At 36.8% G+C, this 7133-nt stretch overlaps 1 pseudogene across 1 annotated transcript; it reads right to left on the bottom strand.

Moving 5' to 3' along the window:
- Positions 1–914: 914 nt before the first annotated feature.
- On the bottom strand, positions 915–1408 carry LOC308552098 (peptidyl-prolyl cis-trans isomerase H pseudogene; annotated as a pseudogene). The gene has a single exon. The product of its transcript is annotated as a peptidyl-prolyl cis-trans isomerase H pseudogene (transcript).
- Between the last annotated feature and the right edge of the window lie 5725 nt (positions 1409–7133).

The raw sequence follows: 7133 nt of genomic DNA, 5'->3' as shown, positions 1-7133 counted from the left end.
AATCAGCTGCCTCCTGCACATTCCTTCCGGGGGCTGAACCCAAAACCTGGTCATGTGCTCTGACCTGAAACCGAGGACCTCTTGATTCGTGGGTCAGTGCTCAACCACTGAGCCACACAGGCTGGGCTATATTGGGCAATTTTTAAATGTCAAGCTTCAATGAGATTATAAATAGTTATTTTAAGAAGAAAAAAAGTTATTATTTAGGTATGTTGCCAATTCCCACTTAATAATGAGTTGAGCTTCAAAAGTTGGTTTATGAATTGCTTGGGACTTGAAATGAGAGGCAGTATTATAAACAGTGATTAGATTCTCAGGCCACCCTACAAAGTATGTTTAACTCATAATGATATAACTAATACTATATGAAACTTAACGGTGTGATTCATTCATTCATTTCATAAGTACTCCGTGAGTAGAACTCTTCTTCCTCTGAATTTTCCCAGTGTGTTTAGGGGCTATGGCTTCAGGAAAAGGGTGCAAGGTAGTAGGCAAGGAATGGAAGAAACAGATGGCAGGGTAGTTATACTGAAGTATAGATATGATACAGACCTGGCTGTAATGGGGGAGAGATAATATTTCTGGATTAACCACAAGTTATGTGTTTATACAAGACATTCATTTATTGTAAGTAGTGTTTCAATTCATAGAAAGCTTAGATATACTTTAGCTACATCTGTAGCTTCTCTTTTACTCTCCCACCTTGCCTCCAAAACAAAAAACTTTATTTACCAACTGTAAATAACATAGAAAATCTTGGGTTCTGAATCTGATACTTCCAAGGTCTCTTGATCAAACAGGGCAACAGCAAACAAGAGCCATCCAGATTGTTTTACTCAAGAGCATCAATCACCCAGAGCAAGGGCAGGCCTACAATGGCAGAAATGTGGAGTCTGATTCAGTCTTGCTCTGGACTACATCTCCCCACACTGTGAGATCACCACAGGCAGCTTGTGTTTATTATTGGGACCTGTGGGAACATTCTCAATCTTTCTTGTCACTAGAAGTCCATCACTGATTTTTCCAAACACCACATGCTTTCCATCCAGCCAATCACACTTAGAGCAGGTGATGAAGAATTGTACTGGGACCACTGTTTGCCTTGGAAAGCAGGCCTGGAGCTGAGTGCCTAAGTTTAAAACTTTCATCTGCAAATGGCTGCCAGTCAATACTGGCATCTCCAGTAACAGAATCTCCACTCTGAATCAAGAAATCGTTTATACCCTGTGGAAAGTGCTCCCTTTGTATCCTATTAGAACCCCATCTTTTCTGAATTCTCCAGTACAGAACTGCCTAAAGTTCTCAGCCGTCTTAGGCACAACGTCTGCAAATAACTCAGTCTCCAGGTGGCCAACTTCCTGGCCTCCAATGCTGACATCAAAGAACATCACAGGGTTGATAGGGCTTGAATTTGCCACCACCACAATTCCAACCTGGAAGCAGAAGTTGGGAGAACGAGGCTTCTCTCTTATACTTATGTCTCATTTCAGTAGGTTGAGGTTTAAAATAAGATTCTATTTTAAAAAAAATAAAACCAAAGGCTAGAGCCCTCTTTTTATTAAAAATAAGCTAAACGAGAGTCAGGACTGTGTATATCTTGTTTACTATTAGACTCTGACATTTAGAATAGCATCTTGTACACAGTAGACCTTCAATAAATACTTACTGAGTGAGTCCCAGTTGAGGGGATTTTTTTTCTTCTTCTTTTCATGTCTTATCCCCTTCCACCATTGATAAGGGAAGAGGCTTACTTAAACTAAACATCAGTCAAAGTTTTAATATGAATGCTTCATAACAAACCATCCTTGTAGCTGAGAGATTCTTCAGCATACACATCTAATTATGTCAGTGTCTTGTTTAAAACTCTTCAATTACTTTTTGCTTTCCTGATCACTGTCCAACTTCTTAGCAAGATGTACCAGCCCACCTTTTCCAGTCTTGGCTTTGCCCACAGGTACTCTTTGGTCCAACTCTTGTAGTTTCCTCAACATACCATTTTTTTCTCCTCTATGTCTTTTTTATATGCTAGATCTTTTCCTAAAAACCCTGCTTCCTTATCTGCCGCCTGCTGTACCTTATTTATCCTCATGCCGCAGTTCAAGTATGTTTTACTTGTCAAGGCTTCTGATACCCCTCGTACACCATCAGCGAGAGTCACCCTTTTTTTGGTTATCACTGTACCTTAAATATTAACTTCATTTTAGCCTCATCACATTGTGTGAAGTCATTGTTTATATGTCTGGCTCCTCTGTGATCTGAAATCTTTAAAGGTGGATGCCATGTCCTCGTTCATTTTTGTGTCCCCAGCAAATAAGAGGAGCTGGGGGGGGGGAGGTTGTTACATAAGTTACATACATGGACCTAAAGGCTAATTAACAGGCCCCAAGAAATGAAAATATTTTAGTCTATTTTATTTATGGGAAAGATTTAAGTCTCTAACATTTTTATCTTTAAAACATTTTTTGCAAAGGATTTCTGGTTTGATTTTTAAATAAACCTCAGAATGAGGAGATATAAGCATCTAAAACATTAAACATTAACTAAACAATCTTAACACTGAGAGATTTAACAATCCAAATCTTTATTATCTACTATTGTAAAGGTTTTGAGAATATCAGTTTTATTTCAAATTCTCCTGTTATATTTACAAATAAAAGTAGCAGATCTGGGCTCAGGATATGACAAAATACAGTCTAGAAGCCTTTCTAATTCTTCAGAGAGCCATTAGCTAGAAAAGGCTATTAAAGATTCATCAGAATTCAACATAGTGTTTTCAGGCAGTTTACCCAAGGGATTCTGAATACACTTACAGGACTCAGATATCAAACAGCTAGGAATTGATTTAGGCCTAATCCCTTTGCTTTTCAGATTCCACAGAATCTGGCAATAATAGCAAACAAAGTTGCTTCTGAATCTTAGAAATTACTAGAGGCAAAATGAACTGTCCAAATAGAAGCAGGCAGTCCTTAAGGAAGGTTTAAAATTCAGTGGGTGGCATCTTTAGTTGAATGTCATGATTCTATCTTAAAAGAATTCCTGTCATGATCATATGAAATTCTTATGCACGGCTATTATTCTTTTATGAAAATTTTGCATTTATTTTACTTAAATTACCTAAAGTAATTGCATTTAAAGAAGTATATGAAATTTTCAGTCAATGAATGTAAGTATAAAATATTTTTGAAAAATGAAAATAAGGGAAAACGCACATCTAGTTTAAACCCAGTTCTAAGTGCGTATTTTAATTGTGCACCCACTTACACACACACACACACACACACACACACCCTCAGTAAATATCAGCTGTAGATGGCTTGAGAAGGCTGTCATAAGATTTGGCAAGGCAACCTATTCTGTATAACCTTGAATAATTTGGATCATTGAATCTATTAAATATCTTTGAGTACCATTTAGATGGAATGGAACACTTTAGCTGTAACACTATCTCATAGAAGAAAAGTGTTTTTTTATTCTATCTGTATAGGAAATGTAATACTACTTCTGTCTGTTTATTAAAGAAATCTCTTAACAGTATCTTCCTTGAAAGATAAAGAGCAAATTCTGAAAGTCTGTGTATTTCAGGAATTGGTGCTCTGCTTGTCTTTAAACATTTACCATTGCCCATGTTTTTCAGTCAGAGGTTTGAAGTATTGTTTTTGTTTTTAAGGAAGTAAAATAATTTATTAGTCTCTTGTATAAATGAACCTTGTGATCCCAATTTGACAGATATAAGACATGATAAAGGTTAATGTCCAGAAACTTAGAAAAACAGTGGCATCATACATTATTTACCTATTAGGTTTTATTTGGCTATTAATAAACGTCAATGAATAAAAATATTTGAATTTGAATTTCTAAAATTTTATGTCATACAAGTTGTCAAACTTAACATTTGAATTATATGTACCTGAATTATAAACATTATCAAGTTAGTTTTTAAGCCATAGCATTTCACTGCTGTGGTTATATACAGTTCATTTGATTCTACATACCAGAGTAGAGTATTAGGTCCATATGAGCAGGGACTATTTTTGATTCATCTGTATACAGACATACCTCAGAGATATTTTGGATTTGGTTCAAGGCCACCACAATAAAGCGAATATCACAGTAAATTGAGTCACATGAATTTTTTGGTTTCCCAGTGCATATAAAAGTACATTTATACTATACTGTAGTTTATTAACTGTGCAATAGCATTATATCTAAAATAACAATGTACATATCTTAATAAAAATATTTTATTGGTAAAAAATGCTATCTTATATCATCTGAGCCTTCAGTGAGTTGTAATCTTTTTGCTGCTGGATGGTCTTGCCTCCATGTTGATGGCTGCTGACTGATAAGGGTGGCAGTTACTGAAGGTTGGGCTGGCTGTGGCAATTTCTTAAAATAACACAACAATAAAGTTTGCTGCATCATTTGACTCTTTCATGAATGATTTCTCTGTAGCATGTGATGCTATATGATAGCATTTTGCCCAGTATAACTTCTTTCAGAATTGGAGTCAGTTCTCTTAAACCCTGCCACTGCTTTATATACTAAGCTTATTGTAATATTCCAAATCATTTGTGGTCATTTCAACAGTCTTCACAGCGTCTTCACCAGGAGTAGATTCCATCTCAAGAAACCACTTTCTTTGCTCATCCATAAGGAGCAACTCCTTATCCATTAAAGTTTTATCGTGAGATTGCAGCAGTTCAGTAACATCTTCTGGCTCCACTTCTAATTCTAGTTCTTTTGCTGTTTCTACCACATCTGTAGTTACTTACTCACTGAATTCTTTAACCTCTAAAAGTCATCCATGAGGGTTGGAATAAACTTCTAAATTTCTGTTAATGTTCATATTTCGACCTCTTTCCATGAACCATGGATGTTCTGAATGGCATCTAGAATGGTGAATCCTTTTCAGAAGGTTTTTAATTTACTTTGCCCAGATCTATCAGAGGGTTCATTGCCTATGGCAGCCTTATGAAATGTTTTTCTTAAGTAATGAGACTTAAAAGTTGAAATTAATTCCTGATCCATGGGCTGCAGAATATATGTTATGTTATCAGGCATGAAAACAACATTAATTTCATATATCTCTATCAGAGCTCTTGGGTGACCAGGTGCATTGTCAATGAGCAGTAATATTTTGAAAGTAATCTTTTGTTTTGAGCAGTAGGTCTCAACTGTGGGCTTAAAATATTCAGAAAACCATGTTGTAAACAAGTGCTGTCATCCAGGCTTTGTTGTTCCATTTACAGAGCACAGGCAGAGTAGATTTAGCATCATTCGTAAGGGTCCTAGGATTTTCAGACTTGTAAATGAACATTGGCTTCAACTTAGTCACCAGCTGCATTAGCATCTAACTAGAGAGTCATCCTGTCCTTGGAAGTTTTTTTTTTTTTAAAGCTATGAATTTTTAAAAATATATCTTCATTGATTTCAGAGAGAGGGAGAGGGGAGGGGAGAGAGAGAGAACAATGATGAGAGAGTCATTGATCGGCTACCTCTTGCACGCCTCTTACTGGGAATCGAGCCTGAAACCTGGGCATGTGCCCTGACCAGGAATCGAGCTGCGATCTCCTGGATCATAGGTCAATGCTCAGCCAGTGAGCCCTGCCAGCCGGGCCTGTCCTTCTTTGAAGCCAGGCATTGACTTCTCCTCTCCAGCTATGAAAGTCCTATTTGGCATCTTCTTCCAATATAAGGTTGTTGCATCTACATTGAAAATCTATTGTTGAGCATAGTCACTTTAATTATCTTGGCTAGATCTTCTGGATAATGCTGTAGCTTTTATAACAGCATTTGCTGCTTCACCTCGTGCTTTTATATTATGGAGAGAGCTTCTTCTTAAACCTCATGAACCAACCTCTGAGAGCTTTAGACTTTTCTTCTGCAGCTGTATTACCTCTTTCAGCCTTGATAGAATTGAAGAGAGTTGGGGCCTAGTTCTGGATTAGTCTTTGGTTTAAGGGAATGTTGTGGCTGGTTTGATCTTCTATCCAGACCACTAAAATTTTCTCCATATCAGCAGTAAAGCTGTTTTGTTTTCTTTTCATTTGTGTGTTCACTGGAGTAGCACTTTTAATTTCCTTCAAGAAACAAGGCTGTCTTCCAAATTGATGTGGGTTCTGGGTTTTGAAAGTCAAATAGGTAGATGAAAGGGTAAGAGAAGAAATAATAAGCCTGGGGAACAATGTGAATGAAACTGCCTGCCATGTTTCAGCAAGCTGCAAATAGTCAGAATTGCCTCAGCATAAAATGTAAATTGAAGAGCAGCGGGAGATGAAGCCATATTAATGAAAAATTATGTTATTTCCATGGGTTTCTTTGAAAAACAAAAAACATTGTTTAAAAAATAATATATATCCCCGGCCGGGCGTGGCTCAGCGGTTGAGTGTCGACCTAGGATCCAGGTGATTGGGGTTGGATTCCCAATCAGGGCACATGCCCCGGTTGCGGGCTGCAGCCGATCAGTGACTCATCATTGATGTTTCTGTCTTTGTCTCTTCCTCTCCCTTCCTCTCTCTGAAGTCAATACAGATATATATATATAAAAGATATATTAAAAAAATGTATATATCTAATCAATTTACACTTTCCTGAACACTTCCTAAGATGTGTTTGGGGGTACCTAAACCACTTCCTCAAAGGACTTTAATGTTTTTAAAAGTTAATTAGACTTCTTGTTAAATATTTTTATTTTAACACCTCTAGCATTTTAGCTTTATGTTGGATTTTTATTATATTTATAATTTCATATAATACATTGTGATCCTTTGTGTAAAAATGGGTAAAAAATGATCATTGTACCTTTTCAGATTGGAAAGATTGTAGTGCTGTGTTTGCATTGATGGTATGCCAGTGTTTAATTATAACAACATATTTCAAGACACGTTTTATATAGAAGTCCATTATATAAATAGATACAATTCATGGGCATTCTACTCCTTATGCTGACGGGGCTATTAGGACACTCCCAGACTCCTTCAGGTTTGAAAATCAAGGGTTTAGTGGAAAGAGCTCTGGCCTAGATGCCAGGAGGCCCAGGTTCAGTACTTACAGGATTACTGTTAGCTACAGGATTGTGTATGTGTCCTTTTTCTCATCTGCTAAATAGAGGGACTGAGTTAAATGACTTCTAA

The sequence above is a fragment of the Miniopterus schreibersii genome, assembly GCF_964146895.1.
Source record: "Miniopterus schreibersii genome assembly, contig: HAP1_SCAFFOLD_208, whole genome shotgun sequence".
In the NCBI taxonomy this organism is placed as follows: Eukaryota; Metazoa; Chordata; class Mammalia; order Chiroptera; family Miniopteridae; genus Miniopterus; species Miniopterus schreibersii.
The sequence above is the reverse complement of the archived record's forward strand: the minus strand, read 5'-3'. Positions and strand labels throughout refer to the sequence as shown.